Source organism: Pan paniscus, chromosome 10 (assembly GCF_029289425.2).
Source record: "Pan paniscus chromosome 10, NHGRI_mPanPan1-v2.0_pri, whole genome shotgun sequence".
NCBI classification, from domain to species: Eukaryota; Metazoa; Chordata; class Mammalia; order Primates; family Hominidae; genus Pan; species Pan paniscus.
The window spans coordinates 8719633-8742176 of NC_073259.2; the positions used below are offsets into that span (position 1 = coordinate 8719633).

At 52.2% G+C, this 22544-nt stretch overlaps 1 protein-coding gene across 3 annotated transcripts in view; it reads left to right on the top strand.

The window, feature by feature from the left end:
- TSPAN9 (tetraspanin 9) overlaps positions 1–22544 on the top strand; it is a 231747-nt gene that overhangs the window by 110778 nt on the left and 98425 nt on the right. The gene's annotated exons all lie outside the window — the stretch shown is intronic.

Below are 22544 nucleotides of genomic sequence, written 5' to 3' on the forward strand. Positions count from 1 at the left end.
AGAAGCCCCTGCTTTAGAAGTCAGGGCAGAGAGAGGGAGTTCATGTGATCTGGTGGAAAGACCTTTGGCTTAGAAAGGAGAAGCTCTGATTTCTAGTTCTGGTTTGGATATTAGTTTGGTGTCCTGGGAAAAGTCCTTTATCCCCTAGATCTCCGCTTCTCCACCTGTCAAATGGGCAACACGTGTACCTGCCCTCCCTACTGCCCAGAGTGGCCATAAGGACCACATGAGTTAATGGTATGACAGCCTGGGAAAAGTGAAAAATGCTGATAAAAGTAATGTGATCCATTATTAATAACAAACCCTGTGAACACTCAGCACCATAGGCATCAGTCTGGATGTGGGAATCACAGCTAGAAAAGGCCTAGATCCCTGCCTGGGCATTTGGGAAAGGCTTCCATGCCTGTGAGCTTGTTGGAGGAGTGGGAACCATGCGAGTGAGTTTGGAAGACTTATCAAGGAGGCAGTTTTGAATGACATTTGAAGGCAGGAAGAAGATCGTATCAGGTGTCAGGGTGGGCAGGGTGGCTTCCTGAAACCTGGGGGAGGTGGAGGGTGCAGAGAAGCTTAGAGGTGTATGCAGCTCCCTGAGTGGGACTCAAGCCATCCACTTGAACCCAACCATGGGGCACCTTCTCTCCTCATTTTTGCTAGGCAGCATGGGGAAGGAAAGAGCCCTGATGGAGGAGTCAGAATGTCTTGGGGTGGGGGTGGGGGCATACTGAATCTCATCTCTGCTACTTTCTGGCTGCCGTGACCTTGAGCAAGTCCCTTTACTTCTCTCTGTTCCACGTCCTTCATCTGGGAATGATAATACCTGTCTCACTGGGTTGCTGTGAGGATTGAGTGAGGCAAACAGCCTGGAAATAGAGGGTGCTCAATAAATGTCACTTACATCTGAATTTCTCTCCCATCCATCTCGTTTATGGTGTTTGCAGGGAATATTCTGCACTGATCCCTGCCAGGGCTCAGTATTTTCCTTCCTTTTCCATGGAGACAGACTTTGCAGTTACTCCAGTTTTATACCTATAGCCCAGACTCCTACGTTGGACACACCAATCTACGGCCAGCTTGCTCCAGATAGCATGTAGCATAGGATTCCGCATGTAATATACATCTGTGGGAAGAAACTCAGACTCCAAAGGCAAACCTTATAATTAAAAGACTTTTAGAAGCAGATTTTGTTTTTCTGTTCCTCCTTGTCAAAATTACATTGTTGGAAACAAAATCTGATCTGGTGGATGTGCGTGGCGTAGATAAGAGATCACTGAGTCAGTTCTGTGTGTGGGGGTTGTGATGGGGGAGCAGATGGCCCTGGTCATGCATGTGGCTTCTCCTGGCCACAGAGCACCTTATCTGTAGAATGAGATGGCTGCAGAGATCAGGCCTACCCAGCTGAAAACACCGCAGGAGAGTTGGGGAGGATGGCTGGAGGTAGAGCGGAAGGACCTGCACAGCTGTGGCACCTGTGGGGCTGCTGGCTGAGGCTTCGAGGTCCACAATCACCTCGTTACCTGCCGGGTAGGGACTCCTGGGTTGGTGCTCTCTAAAGCTGCTTCTGTTTCTAAAGTTCTTTGACTCATAAAAGCATCGCATCCGTATCTCCACTTGGATGACTAATAGACGTCCTAATGTACTGAAAAGCACACTCCTTGCCTCCCCACTCCTGTGTTCCTTTGTAGATCAACCAGCATTCTTCCTTCTTTTGCTGCTTCTGTGGCTATAGCCCTGATCCAGCCACCGTTCGTCACCTCGTGCTTGGATTATGGGAACAGTTTCCCAGCACGTCTCCCTGCTGCTGCCCTGTCCCGACGCGCGCCGAGACCTTCTGACTTTTCTGTTTAAAGCAGCTGCCCCCGCCCAGTCCTATCTTCCTTATCCCTCTTTATTTTTCTACATAGCATATGATATATATATTCTTTTTTCTTTATTTGTCACCCCCATGTCCTCAAATTGGAATGCAAGCCATAGGAGGGCTTGTTTGTTTTTCCTCCTGGTTTTGTGTACTGCCATAAACCCAGTAACTAGATCACATAACTAATCCGTAATCCACAGAAACTGTTTGCTATCAGTCTGCAAATGATTGCCCACTCTCTTCTCATGTTTTCCATAATGCCAGCCCCAACCTTGAGGATCCCTTAACCCTGGATGTCCTGATAGCCCCTGCTGTCCCCTCTCTCATTCATCAGACCCACCTATCCTTCCTGTATTGTTAGTTACCCATCCCTGTGTGTCCCTGTGAGTAGATCTGATAGATAAGATAATTGAGTACTTGGTCTTATACTTCTAACCCCCTTTACCCAGCACAGACCTAGTACATAATAGAAAATGCCCAGTAAATGCAGCATTCATTCATTTACTGCCAAATTTCTTGATGAACTGCTATTGACAGATGATTAAAATTCAATCTCAGAAATATTCTGGGCCTTTGAAAGGTGTGTCCTGCTGGCCTGAAGAAGGGGCTGTGACCAGATGGTGGTTCTGCACTCATAGGTAGGGTGTGGTCCTTGTTTGCAGTGAATCTCTGGGAGCGTGGCAGTTTCTCCCGTGTGTCACGTTCTCCCTGTGTCTGCATCCAGAGTGGCCGCAGTCCCCAGGGGATGAAGGGTGCACCTATTTCTTTAAATTTCCATGGAGGGTCGAAACTGCTCCTTGAGATTTTAAAATACGCTTCATTGTCCCCACGGTGTCAGGTAGCTAGTTTATGGGTCCCGTCCTGGTTGTGATAACTCAGGCTAAGCTGGATGATAAACGAAAGTGGGACAGAGCTGCGGGATAAATATTGCTACAGGGCATCTCCAGCGGCACAAATCACAGGGAAAATATCTCCCAGGCTTTTCATCTCTCCTCTTCCTCCCTGGCCCTCTGGTAGCAGCCAGCAAAGCAGGATCCATCCGTCACCCTTCCCCCGCCCCCACCCCAGCCTCAGCTCTCAGCGCACTGCTGGGAGCCAGGGATGCAGATTGGTCCTGGTGCAGGCGGCCCTCTGCCTCCCCGCCCAGCTCTGGAGGCAGCTCCGGGGAGCCGGCATGGTCAGGGTCATGCTGTTTTCAGTTGTGGACGAGTGCTTAGCTTTGCAGACCTGATTCTTTATCTCTAAAACGAGAGAGATTAATAACTGGTGGTTCTTAGTCTGGCGCGAGCGGGTGCTCGTGTCACTCACCGGGGGAACTTAAACGCCACTTGCTGAGTCCCACCCTAGCGCGTAGAATCACAACCGCGGGGGTCTGGTCTGGGGTGTTTTCACTGACGTTTGGTTGGCCCTGCCAGCGGTGCTCCCGAGGCCCACTCCTGGCCAAGAGCCACTCCTGGTACAAGTGAGGACTGAGATGGACGATGGGGCGGGCAGTGCGATGGGCCACTTCCTTGACCGGCTCTTGTACTAGATCCATCAGCACTGTCACTTAGCGAGGCTTTCTTCAGCTTTGGAGGGATGCTGGCTTCGTAATCAGCGTCACCCTGTAGGTGTTGATTGAGCCTGCAGGGAATACCAAGCACGTAGGCATGGAAAGGTAACTAACCGCACGCGGCAGGCGAGTCTATTAAACAGAGAGGCTGGTCCCAGCGCAGGTTGTTACCACCGTTGGGCCCTCCCACCACCTGACCTTGAAGCGCACTCAGCGGTTTCTCTCACTCCACGCCCGGGTTCTGCTGACTGTGCCTCTGCCTTGTCTCTGGATGCCACTTTCCCAGTTCAGGTGCTCAAGGCGTCTTACCTGAACATTACCACAGCTTCCTGACAAGTCTCCTCCAAGCTGTCCTTTGCTGTCCTGCAAAGTGGCTGTGCCCACTGACCTGGTTGGCTGTGCCTGGCATGTGGAGGATGCTCACTGTGCCCGGGTGGATGAGTTCAGTGGTTCCCTGTCTTCCCGAGGAAAGCCCAGAGTCTGTGTGGCTGCAGCCCTGCCCGTGGCCCTCACGAGCTGTATGACCACCCGCTAGACTCTTCTTGTGCTTTCTTGATTCTGCCACGTCCTTGCCATCTGCTGGGTCTCGCCTGTGCTATTTGCTCTCCCTGCAATGCCCTTTCTCTTCCCTCTGCCAGGCAGACTGTACTCACCCGCTGGGCGCAGCACAGGTACTCCCATGGGACACCTCCTCATCTATGCCCATACTGGCATTGTAGCACTTACCACATGCTCGTGCTGTTGAAAGAGTTTGTTTTTGTGTATTTTTTTATTTTTAGAGATGAGGGCCAGGCTGGAGTGCGGTTGCATGATCATGGCTCACTGTAGCCTTGACCTCCTGGGCTCAAGTGATCCTCCAACCTCAGCCTTCCAAGTACTTAGAACTACAGGTGGACACCACCATGCCTGGCTAATTTTTAAGTTTTTGTAGAGACGGGGGTCTTGCTATATTGCCCCTGGTCTTGACCTCCTGGTCTCAAGTGATCCTGTTCCTCGGCCTCCCAAGTTGCTGGGGGATTGCAGGTGTTAGCCACTGTGCCTGGCTCTGCCGTTTGTTTAAAGATCTCTCTCTCTCCTTCCTGTCTCCCTCCCTCCCTCCCTCCCTCCCTCCCTCCCTTCCTCCCTTCCTCCCTTCCTCCCTTCCTCCCTTCCTCCCTTCCTCCTCCTCCTCCTCCTCCTTAAATTATAAGCTGCTTGAAAACAGGAACCAGCTGAGGTGAGCCCATCGACCAAGTGAAATGCCCAGCAGATCTCTGCCTGATAAATGTTTGTTGAATGACTACAGCGTGGTGTTAAGGATGTGGACCAGGAAGGGATGTTTGTATTTGTTGTGTTCTGACCTTGCCAGATGACCCTGAATACATTCATTTATCCTCCAAAACTTCGTTCTCCGTCATTTGTTTGTTTGTTTTTGAGGCAGGATCTTACTCTGTTGCCCAAGCTGGAGTGCAGTGGCACGATCACTGCAGCCTTGAACTGCTGAGCTCAAGCGATCCTCCTGCCGAGTACCTGGGGCTACAGGCACGTGCCACCATACCTGGCTAGTTTTTTAGTTTTTGTACAGACAGAGTCTTACTATGTTGCCCAGGCTAGTCTCAAACTCCTGGCCTCAAGCAGTCCTCCCACCTAAGCCTTCCAAAGTGCTGGGGTTACAGGCTTGAGCCACTGCATCTGGCCATTTCCCTCATTTGTAAGGAGAGTTTACAGCTGATGATTTCTAGATTTCCTTCCAATTCTAACATTCTGAGATTCTGTGTGTTAGAAAATGAAGAGAGGTTTGTGTGTTCATTTCCAGGAGCCCGTGTGTTCTGCTGTGTTTGGGGCCAGGGGCTTCTTCTTGTAACAGGCCCAGCACACCTGGCCTTCAGCTGTGGCTTTTTAAATTTTTATTTTTATTTATTTTTATTTTTTGAGACGGAGTCTCGCTCTTGCCCAGGCTGCAGTGCAGTGGCGCGATCTCCGCTCACTGCAAGCTCCGCCTCCCGGTTTCATATCATCCTCCTGCCTCAGCCTCCCGAGTAGCTGGGACTACAGGTGCCCGCCACCACGCCTGGCTAATTTTTTGTATTTTTAGTAGAGACGGGGTTTCACCGTGTTAGCCAGGATTGTCTCAATCTCCTGACCTCGTGATCCGCCCGCCTCGGCCTCCCAAAGTGCTGGGATTACAGGCGTGAGCCACCGCGCCCGGCCTCAGCTGTGGTTTTAATGGACATGATTGATACCTGAGGAGCTCCTGATTTGGTAGTGTGAGAAGGCCGCCCGGACCTTACGCCCCCTGCCCTGCCTGTCTTCTTTTCTTCCTTATTTTCTGAGGAGGTGGCCAGGAGAACTGGGGAGGCTTTTGTCCGCAGCTCTGCGCCTTGTGTGATATGAAGTGTTGCGGACACACCCCTGAGTGCTGTGCACACGACCCCTGCAGGGCGAGGCTGGGGGCATCATTTGGGATGAATGTGCTGTCCTGCAGGACCTAGGAGCAGGGGCAGCATCTCACCTGGGGTGAGACCTGGCAAGCAGCAGTGCGCTAAGCCTGAAACCAGAACTGGGAGGGAGAAGTGGCACGAGAACGGTCAGTCTTCCTTGGCCTTGACCTTGAGGACATCAGGGTGTCTGGGCTCCTGGAGGCGGGTGTGAGACAGAGAGGCAGAGAAGGAGGTGGAGATCAGTGCCCGGCAGGGACCTGCCAAGCTGTGGCAGCCCCTGTGAGCTGCAGTGGCACGGGCTGCCTTGCAGGAGGTGTGAGATAGAGAGCTGCAGACACCGGGAAGGTCAGAAGCGTGGCCAGGGAAAGCCAGGCACCTCGTCCTTCCCATCTCTCTGGGTTCATTTCCTTTGGTACTCGGTAGAATAACTTTGAAAGACCCAGCCTCTCTCGCTGTGCTCACGGGAGCCCAGAGCAAGAGCTGCACTTCCCAGCTTGTCTGGAGGCCTCTAAGTGAGCAGGCCCCAGGGTCGCGGGAGGGAGTGCATCTAGCCCAGATTTCTTTCACTGTTGCAGTAAGTACCTGGCCTTTCTGGTGTCTTGTTTCCAGGCCTCAGTTTCTCCTTCTTTGCTACCCTGCCCCACCTCCGTGGCTGGGTGTGGGACCGGCATCGCACCACTGCAGCCGAGTTGCTTTATAAATAGAAAGATACTTAACACCGACCCTGGAATCAAACAGGGAGGTGGCTCTGGGGAGCAGAGTTTTAAAAATGAGCATTGATTTCTGGGAATCGGCACACTGCATGTTAAATAGACCCACGTTGGCTCCCAGGGCACTGCTCAGCCCTGCCTGTATGCCTTTCTCCTTCCCAGAACAAGCCCTGCCCATCCAAGCTCTCAGAGGGTCTGAAGAGCCACGGGGATGAGATTCGTCCCAGCCCTCACCTCTGTGGGTGCTCCCTACCTGAAGTGGCTCTCACGCGCTTCTGTTCCCTGGCTTGTTCATCCCTTTGTCCCCTGCTGTGAGCCAGGGACAGTGCTAGGTTCTGGGATTGAAAGATGAACAGCAATCACCCCAGTGCCCCTTCTCCTCTTGTCTCAGCATCGAGCCTTACGGAGCAGTATGCAGAGTGAGAGTCTGAATGGGGGGAGCCCAGCGATTGGAGAAGAGAAGGTCCAATTTTGCCTGGGCTGGGGAAGGAAGAGCCTTCATGGAGAAAACTGAGCGTCCAAGAGAGGGGCATGTGCTCTGCACAGGGAACAGAATGTGCGAAGGCATGAGGAACCACGCGGCTGCGTGCAAGCAGCTGGCATATACCAGGCACCTCATGGCTGCTAGTTAAGTGTGGGCTGGGGATTGTCACGTCCGTGTGCTGCCTGCCACCTTCTTTTAGCCTCCTGTGGTAATGAAGGACATTCCGTCCACATCTGTTGATTGATTAAGATATTTCTGTCTCTTGGTCCAATCACAATTTAAAAGTTAGCTGAAAGAAGACTAAATAGTTTAAGAACGTCGCTGCTGCTAAGACTTCCTTCCTTTTCCTTTGGTGGCTCAGACTCTATTCTGGGCCCTCGTCACAGCGAAGAAAGTATCTGTCCTACATTAGGGAAAATCCCAAGAAAAACTGAAAGCAGCTCTCCCATCTTTACATCATCTGCCTCCACACCTGGCTGAGAATCGTGCACCTTTCAGGCCCTCCTGAGTTGCCCGGTCTTTCCTTGATTACCCACCAGAGCCCGTCTTTAAATATTCCATGAAAATTGGGGCCACTGAAGTGTGTCAGCTGCGAGTGAAATGCACAGAGCCGAGTGTTAGAAAGGTGCCCTGCCTTAGCGGGAAGAGTACCATGGACAGCAGGGCAAAACGAGGAGTGGCTGGGAGGCCAGTTAGGAGTCCATGAGCAAGAGGTGGCCGGGGGAGTGGGGAGGTGGTGGGACCCCCAGGAGATGTGCCACACTCTTGCCAGCATTGAGTAGCCTTGTTTAAATTAAAAAAAAAAATTTAAGCTGATAGGTATTTTGTCACTTAAAAAATTTTTTTTTTGAGACAGAGTCTCACTCTGTCGCCCAGGCCGGACTGCAGTGGCGTGATCTCGGCTCACTGCCAGCTCCACCTCCTGGGTTCACACCATTCTCCTGCCTCAGCCTCCCGAGTAGCTGGGACTACAGGTGCCTGCCACCATGCCCAGCTAATTCTTTGTATTTTTAGTAGAGACAGGGTTTCACTGTGTTAGCTAGGATGGTCTCGATCTCCTGACCTTGTGATCTGCCCGCCTTGGCCTCCCCAAGTGCTGGGATTACAGGCATGAGCCACCGTGCTCGGCCAAGAAAATTTTTTTGAGATGGAGTCTCGCTCTGTTGCCCAGGCTGGAGCACAGTGGCGCAATCTTGGCTCACTGCAGTCTCCGCCTCCTGGTTTCAAGGGATTCTCCTGCCTCAGCCTCCCAACTAGCTGGGATTACAGGTGCCTGCCACCATGCCCAGCTAGTTTTTGTATTTTTAGTAGAGATGGGGTTTTGCCATGTTGGCCAAGCTGTCCTTGAACTTCTGACCTCAGGTGATTTGCCTGCCTCAGCCTCCCAAAGTACTGGGATTACAGGTGTGAGCAACCGCACCCAGCCTTAACCTGCTAGGTAAACAGTGATGGCTTGGTTGTTTTAATTTGGATTTCCATGATTTGTAATGTTCCCAAGTTTACAACCAGGAAACAAAGAAGTGAAATTCCTAATCACAGAATGATTCAGTCAGAGCCCTCTTACTCAAGAAGGACAGGCGGGTGACGGCCAGTGTCCTCGTCCGCCAGGGTGTGAGGTCCTGTCGGCTGTGTCTGGGCCGTGTCTTGCCCGCCGATGGGTCTCTGGGCAGATGGTTAGCCCCTGGCCCTCAGTCGTGCAGGTTTCTGTTCTGCAGGTGGCATGGTGTCATGGGCACAGAGGGCAGTGGTGTTTTCCTGTGGTGGTATTGATCAGGGATGGGTAGTGCCGGCCTTTCCCCGCTGTATGCTCTTGTATCTCTGCCATTCTTATCTTTTTTTGTGAACTTTTCTCACTGTCTCCGCTACCCATGTATCCACTCCCCATACAGTGCTTACCATAACAGCTGTGCTTTTTTTTTTCCCTCCATTTGCATTTCTGTCTTCAGCTGTGGCCTGTGACCCATGGAGATGAAGGGGTTTCTTTTTCTTTTTTTTTTTTTTTTTTTTTGAGACAGAGTTGTTTCGCTCTTGTTGCCCAGGCTGGAGTGCAGTGGCGTGCTCTCAGCTCACTGCAACCTCCGCTTCCTGGGTTCAAGCGATTCTCCTGCCTTAGCCTCCCGAGTAGCTGGAATTACAGGCATGCACCATCACGCCTGGCTAACTTTTGTATTTTTAGTAGAGATGGGGTTTCACCGTGTTGGCCAGGCTGGTCTTGAACTCCTGACCTAAGGTGATCTGCCCACCTTGGCCTCCCAAAGTGCTGGGATTATAGGCGTGAGCCACTGCGCCCGGCCAGGTGAAGGGATTTCTGATGCTCATGCTTACCCCGGTGCCTGACGCTTAGTAGGCACTCCATAAACATCTCTTCTTCCCTTTCCTGAGAGTTTAGTTGCAGTTTTCACAAAATGTCAACGAGACGGGTTGTGTAGAACATTAACACTTAGAATGTGGTGTGTCTGGGTGGGGGTACAGGTGGGCCTCTGGTCGCGCTCACTTGCCCTGGCTGTGTGGTTTGAGGGTGGGCTTAGCTGTGGGTCAGGCAGGTGAGCTTTCTGGGCATTCTGTGCATCTGCTGTGGGGGATCTGATGGACAATGGTGGAGACACCCTGTGGCTCGCGCCCATCCCCCTTGGTCCCCATCACATGTGGGGATCTGGTTGCTTATTCTCTGATGTGGTTTCTCCTGGGAGGGCGGAGGAATGAGAGTTATTCTGTAGCTTTTTCTGAAGAGGAATGTGTGATTTGAACAATGCTGGGCCCAGGATGCCCTGGATTCCTCTGTCAATGTTGGCATTAGACAGGAACTATCAGGAGCTGGAAATAGGCTGCGGGGCCCGGCTGAGAGGGCCCATTGTTTGTGGCAACCCCACACTCACCATCCTGCCTCATCCTGGAACCATGGATGCCGCAGACAGGAAGGCACCTCCCAAAGTCATCTAGGAAGGAAGGGACCGTGCTGGGTGCATTACACACCCCGACACTCACCCCACTCTGACTCCAGGTGGGGTGGGGTTCAACCGGCCCAGGGTGGTAGCTAGCACCTGCTTCAGTCACCTGTTCCCGTCTTTAACAGCTCTGTCTTCTGCAGGCTTCCTGTTGCATTTTAAGCCCATTCCTCTCATTCAGCCCTAAGTGAAACAAGAGAGGAAGCCACTGTCCCCCTGCTCAGAGCCTTCAGATGCGTGAGGGCGTGATGTTTTCCTTCTGTTTTGGAGAACCAGCAGGAGGTGGTGTCTACTCTAGACACGTGAGGCAGACAGCTGAGTAGAATTTGTAACGGGTAAGATATTGGCTTGGTTTAGAATTGGTTTTCTCTAATTTAATAGGTTAGGAAGGTATAGTTGTATTCTGAGCTAACATCATGCATTTTTTTAAACCAACGTTGATTTGTTTCAGCAATCAAGTGATGAATCCATGAATAAAGAGTCCACATTACATATTGTCCATTCCAGATTTGGGGCACGATTCTCCCCATTTTGCAGGCGAGCATGTTAAATCCAGATTCTCAGCCAGAGTTCTGTCTGGCAGATAGTGGTGAGATTGACGGACTCAGGAACACATTTCCACTGACAAGACGTGCGCCGTCTCTTCTCACGGTACACGTAACGTTTTGGCACATCTCCATCTTGAGAGTGAATCCCAGTGTATTTCCTGCAGCTGGTAAAGCTTCCTGGCCAGGTGCAGCTCCTTGCAGAAAGTAAGCAGCTCTGAGTTTCATGCCTAGAAAGTGCAAATTCTCATGGGCGGTGTACCCATGTTCCGAGACTTGTGGGCCATTCGTGTCACCATTAAAGACCCAGGGCATTGTTTCTCCAAACATTGTAATTCAGTGCACACACAGCTACACCTGAGAAAACGTTTCATTAATTAATTCTTGTCTACTGTGTGAGATGCCTTCTGGTGTTTTCTGTTTTATTTTTTAAAAATACTCTTCTGGGCTCGGCACGGTGGCTCACACTTGTAATCCCAGCACTTCATGAGGCCAAGGTGGGAAGGTTGCTTGAGTAACATAGTGAGACCCTGTCTCTACAGAAAAAATAAAATTAGCCAGGCTGGTGGCCCATACCTGTAGTTCTAGCTACTCAGGAGAATCACTTGAACCTGGGAGTTGAAGAGTGTAGTCAGCTGTGATTGTACCACTGCACTCCAGCCCAGGCAGCAGAGCGAGATGCTGTATCTAAAAGAAAAAAAAAAGTCTTCTGACCCACTCAGCCGATTTTATAACCCAATAATGGGTCACAGCCTGCAGTTTGAAAAGCATGGATCTAGGGGTTGCTACAGATGAAAGCAAATGGAAACAATTAACAGGTTAACTTACTTGGCTCACAGTTAAATATCTGTTATAACTCAGATGCTTTATTTCTTGAAATTGGATTTTCACCTTCTTTATTTTCGTCGATGTTGCCAGAGTAAGTGCCTGTCACCTAGGAAGCTTGGATGGGCCCTTTTTAACAAGGTCTCCATCACCTTAACATCACCTTTCTAAAATAAATTTGGTCTTGAGACAGAGGTCTTAGGATCTTAGGTTAACAGGATTATTTTTCATACTAAAATGATAAACAGAGCTCTGACTTGTGAATCCACGAAGTTATTCTATTTTTCTGTGCACCTGCTGTGTGCCAGGCGCTTAGGTGGTGCTAGAGGTACCGCACGGCTCAGATGTAGGAGTTCAGGGCCCTGCATTTTAGGGAGGGCACTGGTAGACCAGGAGGGACAAGGAGGAGACTGGGCAGGGGGCTTCGGCATGAGTCACAGTGGAAAGATGGGTGGGGGGGATGTTTGCTTGGGGAAGAGAAGACTCGGGGCCCATGGCACCATCTTATGTGCGAGCGGCTGGCGCCCGGGAGAGGAATTAGGCCTCTGCTTTACTACTCCAGAGGGGAAGACTAATTGCATTAGCCAGAATCATGACGGGGATGATAATTAAAAGAAATATTATCTACTGTGTATGAAGTGTGGTGTGTGCCAGGCACGGAATCGGGCCCTGGACATAGATCATCAACTGTGTGTGGTTGGACATTTATTGTATCCATAATTCAGACAAGGAAACTGAGATGCAGAGAAGGAAAGTGCCTTGTCATGGGGCAGAGCTGGGATTTGAATACGATAGGACTGATTTGACCCATGTCTCCCTACCACCTCATCTGCATCTCTCAGGCAGAAAGTGGAGGTAGGCAGGTGGGGGCCCAGAATGCTAAGGCAGTGCCCATGGTAGTGAGAGCTGAGAAATGACAGCAAGGCTGCCTGGTGACCTCTGGCCTGTGCAGAGGGGAGGAGATTGGACATAAGTAACACCTAGTGAGCTCATTTCATCCTAGGACAGCCCAGAAGGGAGGTAGGCTTTATGCCCCATGAAGCTCATGGGGTTAAGTGACATGCCCAAAGTCACATTGTCCCTAGGAGATAGAACTGGGACTCACTCCTGGGCCTTCTGACCCCAGCCCTTGTGCCCTTCCCTCTGCCCTGCACTGCCTCTTACTTCCTGTGATTCACTTCATCAGTCTTTTCTCCAGATTCATTTTACCTGCTTCTCCTTGCTCCTTTGCTGTATCTGACAGGCCACCTGCAGCGTCCCATGGGTGCCTGAGCTCAAAACTGCAACCACAGCCAGAATCCAAGCTGACTGAGAGGTGTTCCCACAGTCAGTGTGTGGACATGCACATGCACATGTGTTGTGTGCTTGTGTTTGTGTGTTGGAGGCCTGTGTGCCTTGGGAGGGGGCTTTGAGGTCTTTGGAGGCCCGTGTGTGATATAGGGTAGACAGGAATTTTTGGCAAGTTGGGGCTGGTGGAGAAGGCTGTAGCCCCCTGGACCCCCAGCCCCCAGTCAACCCTCCTGTGGGGCGCTACCAACCCTTTCTGAAAGGTGGGCTGGGAGGGAGCAGATCAGGGAAGTTAATTACTCAATTAATTCACCCAGATCAGACTGGCTTTCTGCTTGGGGGATGCTCTGCTTGATGGAATGAAGAAACTGCTAATTTGCTAATTCTGGTTACTGATGGAGGGTGGGGGGCTTCAGGGTTTTGGAGGTAGGAAGGCTGTTGCTGCACCCACCCGAGGCTGCCTGGGGCCCACAGCCTCCTCTGAGCTGATGGCCTTGTTCTTGGCCTAAGGTGAGGGAGCTCTTTTCTCTTTCTCTTCCTATGACTTTCTTCCCTCTTCCTACCTTTTTTTTTTTTCACTAGATACCACCAGAAAAGTTGGCGGGGCTGCAGTTCTTCGTTCATTCATCTGCCCATTCATTCATTCAACAGCGCTATTGAGCAACTGGCACACGACTAGGGTGTGGGAGATGCTAAAGGTGACTCAGCAGGAATACAACTGGCACCCCATTCTCTCGCAGCTTACAGGTCTGTCCGCAAAGAGAGACCTGCCCCTCAGGCTGTCAGCCAGGCCATGTGATCGAGAGGCAGTGAGGGGGAGAAAGTGGGAGGAAGTTGTGTGTTGAGACCACCAGGCGGGGATCTGTAACTGGGCCATCAGCCTGAGAAGCCTCCATGCCAAGGGAGGGGAGGCTAATTGGAGCCTAGAATTGGGGCAGGCAGAGAGGTGAGCCAGGCCACGCAGCCCTCCCTGAGGCTGCAACAGCCAGTCAGGAGCTGAGCACAACACAGAGTGGCGGAGACAGGGTCAGGGCCGCATGGTCGGAGACAGATGCCCGAGGCAGGTTGAGAGCTGTCTCCGGGACTGAGGCTCGGAATACTGGGGATCTGCTCTGTCGGCTTTGCTGGGGTTAGGGCGTACCTGAAAGTGAACAGTCAAAGGCAGAGCTAGCGCCATTGCTGATGACACATGCAAGTAGGAGCACCCGCGGTGGCCAAGTGCTCAGAGAAAGCTTCTGGAGGGGTGGGGGCCCCAGGGTGCCATAAAGAAAGGCCACTCTGGAGTGATTTCTTGCTGCTTCTTCCTTTCCTTTCTCTCCCACTGCATCCCTCTGTGCTAGGCACATCTGGAATATGGGCTTGGGCTGAACAGAGGGATTTAGGCAGATCTGAGATCTGTCCCTTCTCAAAGTGGGGAGGGGAGGTTTTGGCCAGGATTTTCTCCGCAGCTGGCGTGACCTCCAGTTCTTGACAGAAATGTGTAAGGGTCACCTTGGCGGTTAGGTGCAAATGTATCTTCAGGGAGATGAACCCAAGGACAGCAATGGAGGTTTTATACCCAGAGAGGCTCTAGTTTGGGGAGAGTTGCTGGCGGAGGTAGGAGATTAGCTGCTGCTTGGTTAGTGAAAGGATGAGCCAGTTAGATCCAGTCAACAAAGAAAGCACGGGCTCTCAGGGTTGAACACAGTTCAGAATCCCCCACAGAGCATTCACAGGGCAGGTTATCAACATTCTGCCTCCAGATACTTTTAGGCCAGAGTGGGCCCCAGAATTTGCATTCATCACCAAATACCCAAGGATTCTAGAGCAACTGGCCTGGGACCCACGCTTAGAGAAGTAGTTTTAGAGGGAACTCAGCATTTGGGAAAGAACACTGGACTAGATGTATGAAGACCCGGGTTCCAGTCTACTCGGTGATTGGCCTCAGGTGTGTGCCACTTCACCTTTGGAATCTTTTTGTAAGTTGGGTACAATGATGTCTGCTGCAGTGACTTCCTAGGGCTTTTGTGATGGTCGCGTATGTGAAATCCCTTTGAACAGCATACATTTTTCTATAATTGCAGGCTGTTGTCATTGCTTCTACAATTATAATAGAAATGTCCAGAAGGGTCTGGATTGATTGAAGCCAGGGAAGGGAGGGGGAGGGAGAAGTAGACCAAATGATCTCTGACGGCCCATAGCTTCTGGGATCTTCCGTCAATAAGAAAATCCAGCCAGGCATGGTGCACACCTGTAATCCCAGCACTTTGGGGGGCCGAGGTGGGCAGCTCGCTTGAGTTCAGGAGTTCAGGAGTTTGAGACCAGTCTGGGCAACATGGCAAAATCCCGTCTCTAGAAAAAATACAAAAATTAGCTGGGCGTGGTGGTGCACACTTGTAGTCCCAGCTACTTGGGAGGCTGAAGTGGGAGGCTCACTTGAACCCAGGAAGTGGAGGCTGCAGTGAGCTGAGATTGTGCCACTGCATTCCAGCCTGGGTGACAGAGTGAGACCCTATTAAAAAAAGAAAAAAAGAAAGAAAGAGAAAGAGAAAGAAAGAGAGAAAGAGAAAGAGAAAAAAAAGAAAGAGTCCAAGGAATGTCCCTCTTCCCCCAAATCCAGGTTGTGAATCTATTTCTTTAAGGTGTGGGCGCTGGTTTGGTCTTGAGAGAGACAGGTAGCAAGGGGAAAGGTAGCAGGGCTCCCCGATGATAGCACCGTCTGGATTTCCTTCCTCTTTCCCTGGTGCTGATGTTGCTTCAGCTGAGCGATTAGAGCCAGGGATGCTGCCGGGAGCCCCGGGCATGTGTGACCCGTCCTGCCCTGCATGGTTTTGCTGACGTTCTGCGGCATGAGGTCGGGGATGGGAATAGCTTGCACCCGGAGTTCCTGTTCTGTGCGTTCCTTCTCAAGCCAGCTCTCGGAGGCTTGGGTGTCCCTGGCAGAGCAGGGTTGGAACAGGGCCTCTGTGTTGCACACCTTCAGGGGGCACAGTTCACAGGGAATGCAGTGTAACTGTCCCGCTGGAGTGGCGCAATGGCAGACTTCCTCCCTGGCCAGCAGGGAGGCATCCTTGCTTTGTTACTAAACTCCGTTGGTTCCTTGGTTCTATAGTCTTTATTCTGTTTCAGTGTGCAATGAGGTCAGCAGAAACACAGATAATAACGAGGCTCATGATAAGAGTAGTGAAGACTGTGTTACCCCTAGACCACTTCCATCATGTTTGGTTTCAGCATGCATTTAGAGGCAGTCATTTAATCAGCAAGTATTTATTGAGTGTGGCTGTGTGCCTGGCACTGTGCACAGTCACTGAGGGGAGACGGGGCGGGAGAAGGGAGTTGGGGGACTCAGCGGATAAGCTATCTCAGACAGTAGCAGGTTAGCTCCTTTCTTTGGCCTGTGCTTTTGGTATCTGTCTCATGTTGTTAGCACTTGGAAGATGGGTGCTGTGCTTGTTCTAGCTTTGCTGGAATTTCTAGGGGTTGGCAGGGTGGGGCTAGGAGTCATTTTGCTGTGGAAACTCAGGGGGTCACTTTCAGAAATGGAATGTAGGCGTGCCCAGTGCAGCTCCTGACTCACTTTCCCCATGGCTGGTGGATTTGAGGGTGGGCCTGGGAGTTTCCAGTCTGTGTAGAGAAGGGGTGGTGGTAAGGGGATGACCAGTCTCCCCTTTCGGAGCGCCTCAGGTCAGCACTCCTTAGTGAGTTTGCTTCCCTACCTCCACCCCGGCTGCCAGCCTGCTGTGGCTACGTGCTGCAGCTGGGCCCGCAGAGCTTAAAATAGCAGCGTGAGCTGGCCGCTGGGCATGTGGGGAGCCCGCCTGAGGCCTGATGGGGCAGCCGCCTGGGCTTGGGGCTCTACTGGCTTTAACCACTGGGGTAGAGAGTGTTTTGGGGGGTTTCTTCTAGGCCCAGAGCTGGAGAATGGGGAATGGATGTAGCTGGAGTTCGGGTGTGGCTGGTGCAGAGGGGAAGCAAAGGGCTTGTCTTTCCTAGACCTTTGAATAAAGGGAATGCCTCGAACCTGACCTTGGAGGCTCTCACTGTGGAGCTCAGGGGCCTTCAGACTTGGTGTCCTGTTTGGCCTTAGCTCCGGCCCTCGGTACTGCCCAGGGTTAGCCATGTAGGTCCCATTAGAGCCTAAATGAAGAGAGAAGATGAAGTGCGAAGGTGGGATGGAGGATGCAGCTGTGCCAGGTCACAGATGTCAGGGCCAGGGCAAGAACGCAGGTATCCTGAGTCTCAGCTGGGCAGGCGCTAACTACAGGGCTCCCTCACTCCCCAGTTGCCTGCTCTTGGGAAGCCAAGATGGCACCTAGGGGTTTGGGAGAGACCTTTCCCAGGCATTCATACATTCTTTCAAAAATACTTACCCCTGTCTTGTGTGAAACTCTGTTCGTAGCTTTGGGAATACAGCAGTAAGTGAAGCAGAGCAGGAGAAGAGGGATGGAGTGTGCTGGGGGAGGTACAGTTTTGAATGGGGTGGTCAGGGAAGGCCCCATGGAGAAAATGCCATTTGAGTGGAGGTTTACAGGAGCTGAGAGGAGTGGCAGTGCTGAGATCTAGGAGAAGAATGTTCCAGGCAGAGGGGACAGCCAATGTAAAGTCTCCAATGTAAGAAACAGCACAGAGGACAATGTCGCTGGAGTGGAGTGAGTGGGCCAGGAGTTCGTTTGTGTGTGTGTGTGTGTGTGTGTGTGTGTGTGTGTGTGTATACACACAAGTTCTAAGAACTTTGTCTTTTTCTTTGAGAGACATGAGAAGGCATTAGGGGGTTTTGTACAGATCAGTGGCATGGTCTCACTTAAGAGACACGATCACTGTAGTATAAGAGCTAATTTCAGTTGTGTTTTTCTTGGGGAGGCCCCAGGAGACCAGACAGGGGGCTGCCCCATCCTTTCCCTATGACTCATCCAGCCTCTGTTTCTATTCCCCAAGCTCTGACCTGAGACTTTTACTCCTGGGGAGGAGGGGGCAGGATGGTGCTGGATTTCTTTTCTCTGCCTGGAGTTTCTTTTGGAGGGAGGGAGATGGGTTTGTTACAGTCGTTTGCTGGAGCCTACTTGTACTGGTTCTTGAGAGCCTATTAGAAAGTAATTAGAACATTTGCCTGCCAGTAGCTTGAAATTGGCTGTGGTGGGAGTACTTACACCATGGCATTGGCAAGCACTCTGAATCGGGGCTTTTCCCCTGTAGAGCTGATTGTTGAACGTCTACCAGCCCACCACGGGATCGTTACCTCTACTCTACCTGTGCTGTGCTTTCAGAGGGGAGGGCCTCTGTTTTCTTTCACTTGGCAGATCACCTGTGTTCATGCCGTGTGGTCAGAAAGAGCACAGGGGACACTGGATGAGGGTGATGAAGATTGGGGTTGGCGGGGCAGTGGTGTGTTTTCCAGGATTGGCAGGGCTTGTCCTTTGGTGTTGTGATGTGGGGCGTCTCTGCTTTTCCTAGCTGGGTAATCCTAAATGCACGAGTGTCCTCTCAGCCTGCTTCCTTCCTTCCTCTGCCTGCCTTTGTGCAGGTGGCATGGGTATGTGTATGTCCAGGAGTGGCCAGCTTCGTCCATAAAAGCGGGGCCCAGCACTGGACCCAGGTAAGGCCGCTTGGTGTAAGGAAAGATCACTGTTTTCACTGTTTTGGAAGTCAGGAGACATAGGTTCCAGTCCCAGCTCTCCTTACCTGCTTAGACGAGTGCTCTCCCCTCTTTGGCCCTTTGTTCCCTCTTTTACAAACGGAGACAACTTCCCTGCTTATCTTGCAGGGGTGTGGTGAGGGTCAGATGTGATCATTAGTATGAGAGCCCCTCAAAAAAGCTGCAAGAGTCACCATGAACAGGCCTTGGCTTGTGGTATTCAGGCACGCAGGCCTCTCTCTCCTCTGTCCTCATTCTGTTTGGATGCCATGCAAGCCCAGCACGTACCCCTTCTCCAAGAAGCCCTTCCTGATGGGCCAGACTCTCCCTGGGCAGGTCCTCGGGGCACTCCCAGGCTGAACCCCCAGTTCTCGCATGTACTCAGGGGTACTTCTGTTCCACCCTTTCATTTGATTGCTCTTTGCCCAGATGCAGATGGAGCGTTTGCTCTGTAATGCTAATTCTCCTTGGCAGCATCTGCAGTGGCAAGCCCAGGGTGGCATACCTATGGGTGCTGGGGAACTCTGCAGGGACTGATTCATCAGCATAGGTGTCTCGCTTTTATCGAGCTCCTATGAAGTGTGATGGCTGGCTGTGGTGTGTGGGGGTGAAAGGTTCCAAAGACAAGTACCTCCCACTTGATAAAGTAGTTTCCCAGACACTGCCTCATCTGTCCCTCACGGTCACACTTAACCCCATTATACTGATGAGGAAACAGAAGCATGCTCACATTCATTCATTCATTCATTCATTCAAGACGTGTCCTGCACTCAGGGAGCTGTCAGTGTCTCCCCGGGTTCCACAGCACTGGGGTGGCCTGCTCTGTGCCCTGCCAGGCTCCTGCGGTACTACTGTGCTTGCTGTGTGTTCATCTCTGCAGGAAGCAGACGGGGCGGCAGGGGGAATGTGCATGCATGGAGGGATGGGGGCTGCACCAGGGTGCTAGTCAGGTACCCGGGCCTGGGTGGCAGAGGAAGGGAGGGGGCAGCATCAGTGCCCGGGGTGTGTCCCTGCTGTGTCCGGCTGGCCGTGGCTTCGGGCTGGCATTTCCTCTGGCAGCAGTGTGGGGGAGGGGAAGAGCAGGTGTGCCCTGGCGCCTGGCCTGGCTGGGATGTGGAAGCGCCTCTTGGGGCTGGAGCTTGGGGGATGAGTGACATGCAGCCACCTGGACACATTGGGCCTCACGGAGCCCAGCCACATTCTCAGAGCTCCAGGCTGGACATCTGAGCGCCCCCGGTGGTTTCTGTAGATGGCTGGATCTGGTGGGCGACTCCAGAGAGGGCCTCCAGAGAGGACTCACGGTGGTGATCTGTCAAGGTGAATACCTCCCAGATAGGCCGAGGGCAGTGTTAGAGGGTGTCCGATACGTACACTGAGGTGAGTATGTGTGGTGAAGGTGGGGGTGAGGCTCGGGGGCTCTGTGCAGTGTGGGAGGGACTCAGTTTCTCTTTAGTTTCCTAAGTGTGCACCATGTATGGGGCTGCGCTGGTTGCCGCAGAGGAGCGCGGGTGAGCTCTCCCCGCTTGGAGCTTCTAGTCTTGTACAAAGGAAAAGCATTTATGCAAATAGCTGTCATGCAATGCAGAGTAAAATCAGTGTCCAAAAGAGAAGACTAGAACAAGAAGAGTGCCTCTTCATTTTGGGGGATCTTTCTTGGAGGATGTGGCATTTGAGATGAACCTTGAAACATCTCCTCAAGGCTGAGCAGGATGGGGGAGGCTTCGGAGGTGGAGGGCAGGTGCATGCAGGCACAGGGGTGGGCTGCACCTTGAGGGGCTGGTGTTGCTGGAAGCAGAGGGCACAGCTCTGGGATTTGTGGGGAAGAAGGCTGACAGAGTACCATGTAGAAGGGCCCCAGTGACAAGCTTGAGTATTTGTGTTTAAATCCCTGGGGAAGTTTTTGAGCTGATGGCATGTGCCAAGCTCTGCCTTGGGCCAGTACTAGTGGCAGCATGTGGCAGGGTGACTACAGAGGGAGAGGGTGCAGGGAGCCTGGTCAGGAGACTGGCAGACAGGAGGCAGCCCAGTCATGTGTGACTGGGTTACAACAGGAACAGACCTGGGCTGGAGCAACCTAAGAGCCTTTGAAAGCACCTTTTGGGACTGTAAGAGGCTTGGTAGCCTGGATGGCTGATTTGAGGGTGTGAGTTGTGACTATTTTCACCTCAAGTACCTTGAAATGAGAAAAGATGCCTCCAGGTTTCAGATGGGCTAGATGCCTTTAGGAGGCCCCCTTCAGTGGGAGGCACCTTGAATGACAGCCCCATAGCTATGGGCCAGCCTGATGGGGAGGAGGGAAGAGAGATGGAGTGAGACGACAGCCAGTGCTCCTTTCTTACTTTACAGAGCGGCCGATGGAAGTTCAGAGGCCACAAGTGACTTAATGCACTGCGGGCCTTCAAGCCATAAGACAGCCATTAGGGATGCCCAAGTCTGTCCCTGCCACCCATCCAGACACCTCTCACTCTATCAGCGAGAGTGGAACATGCACAGGCTCCCTCCCATGAGGGATGCAGAGCAGTGTGGAATCTGGGGCGCTGGTTCTTCTCCATCTTCTTCACTTTACAGCACCCCCAAGTGCTGCTGACACACTGCCTTCTTCCACATTGGCTCTAGTACCAGCCCCGTAGAGGGAGAGTGGGCCAAGGGAGGCAGCAGGCAGCAGCTCCTGAAATCAGCAGAAGGGTCCCAGCTGCACAGTCAGGCTGGATGTGAGGTTGCAGAGCGCCGTCCCAGCTGGCAAGTCAGCACCCTCTGTGGAGTGGTTTAGGAATATTGGATTTGCTGGGTCAGTCCATTTCCACTGGTGCATGGTAATAAGTCGCAGGCTTCATCACACTTCCGTGTGCCCGGCGGTCTGCCTTATCTCATCCTCCCTGCAGCCACCTGCCTTCCTTGATAAGTACTAATAACAAATGCCTTCTTTCTCCTGTTTTCCAGGAGCAGTGGGCTCAGTGTGTGCATATGTGTATGGGCAGGTACATCTGTCTGTCCAGCACAGTGGCTCTTACTCCAGGCCCTTTTGAGGATCTGACAGGGATGCTGATTGGCCTTAGGATGAAAGATGGGCTGCTTTGGAACTTTCCTGCAAAACAGGGCCTGAGAGCCCAGAGTGGGTGACTCTTTGTCCAGGCAGACTATCAGCCCCGTTCTTCTAGGGCCCAATCTCTGCTGCCCCCTCTTACCTGGTAAACATTCTTTAAGAGGAGATGACTGTCCTGCAGGAGTGGCCATTCTGACTCTTTTTGTAAAGCTTGCCCTGCTCCAAGCAAAGGCTGATTTTTCTAAAGAGCTGCTCTCACCTTAAGGTGCACACAAAGTTTCTTCCTGTTGCTACTCATGCATTTAGCAGTGGCTTTAGAGCACCAGTGTGCTAGACAAATGCCAAGTGCTTGGAAGACAAAGAGGAGGGACACAGTCCTTGCATTCAAGGAGCTCACAATTTGGGAGTGGGGGAAGGTCAGGGAACAGGTGGCATCATGGCAGGATTAACTATGTGTTATTGGTATACCAATGAGGCTTCCTGGAGGAGGTGACAGCACCCTGATGCCAACTGGATTGTGGATTTTAGCCATTTGGGGTGTGGGGGAAAGGGGGTTTCAGGAGGAGGGAGCATCCAGTGCAGAGGCCAGGGGATGAGGGGGAATTTGATGTGGGTTAATTTGGTGGGAGTGTAGGCCAAGAAAGGTATAGGAGATGGAGTTGCTGAGAGGAGTGGGATGGGCAAGCAACTGTACAGATTTTAAACTGGCATCCAGGGTCATCTGTGCTCTGGCCCACCCTCCTTTCAGGCTCCCTTTCTGCAAAGCTTCATTCCAGTGGAGCGTGTGGGTGCCTCCCAAATGTCCTGGGCCCTCTGCTGTGCCCCGGCTCTGCCCAGCTGCCCCCCTGCCAGGGTGCTCTTCCCCTTCCCCCCTGCCTGTCCAGTGCCATTTCATAGGGTGCGAATTTCAGGGCTCCAAGGAACCTTAGAGAAACAACTAGTCCAGCCTGCGTGTTTTGTAGTTGAGGAACCAGAGGTTGAGCAACTAGAGGCCACACAGGTCATCAGTGTCCTCAGGCTTTGTTCCTTAGGTGGCACGAGGTGATCAGACACCTGGAAAGCCCCGGAAGCCCTCCCTGCTGGCCCTGCCTGCCCTGTGCCTGCCCTCCCTTGAGCTCCTCTGCATGTGTTCATCAGGTATTGATTGGGCCCCTACTGTAGGTCAGGAATAGTACTGGGTACTGGGTGTAAAGCAGTGAGAGAGACATAGGCAGTCTCTGCCTTTCTGGGGTTCATGGTCTAGTAGAAGAATCAGACAGTAACATTG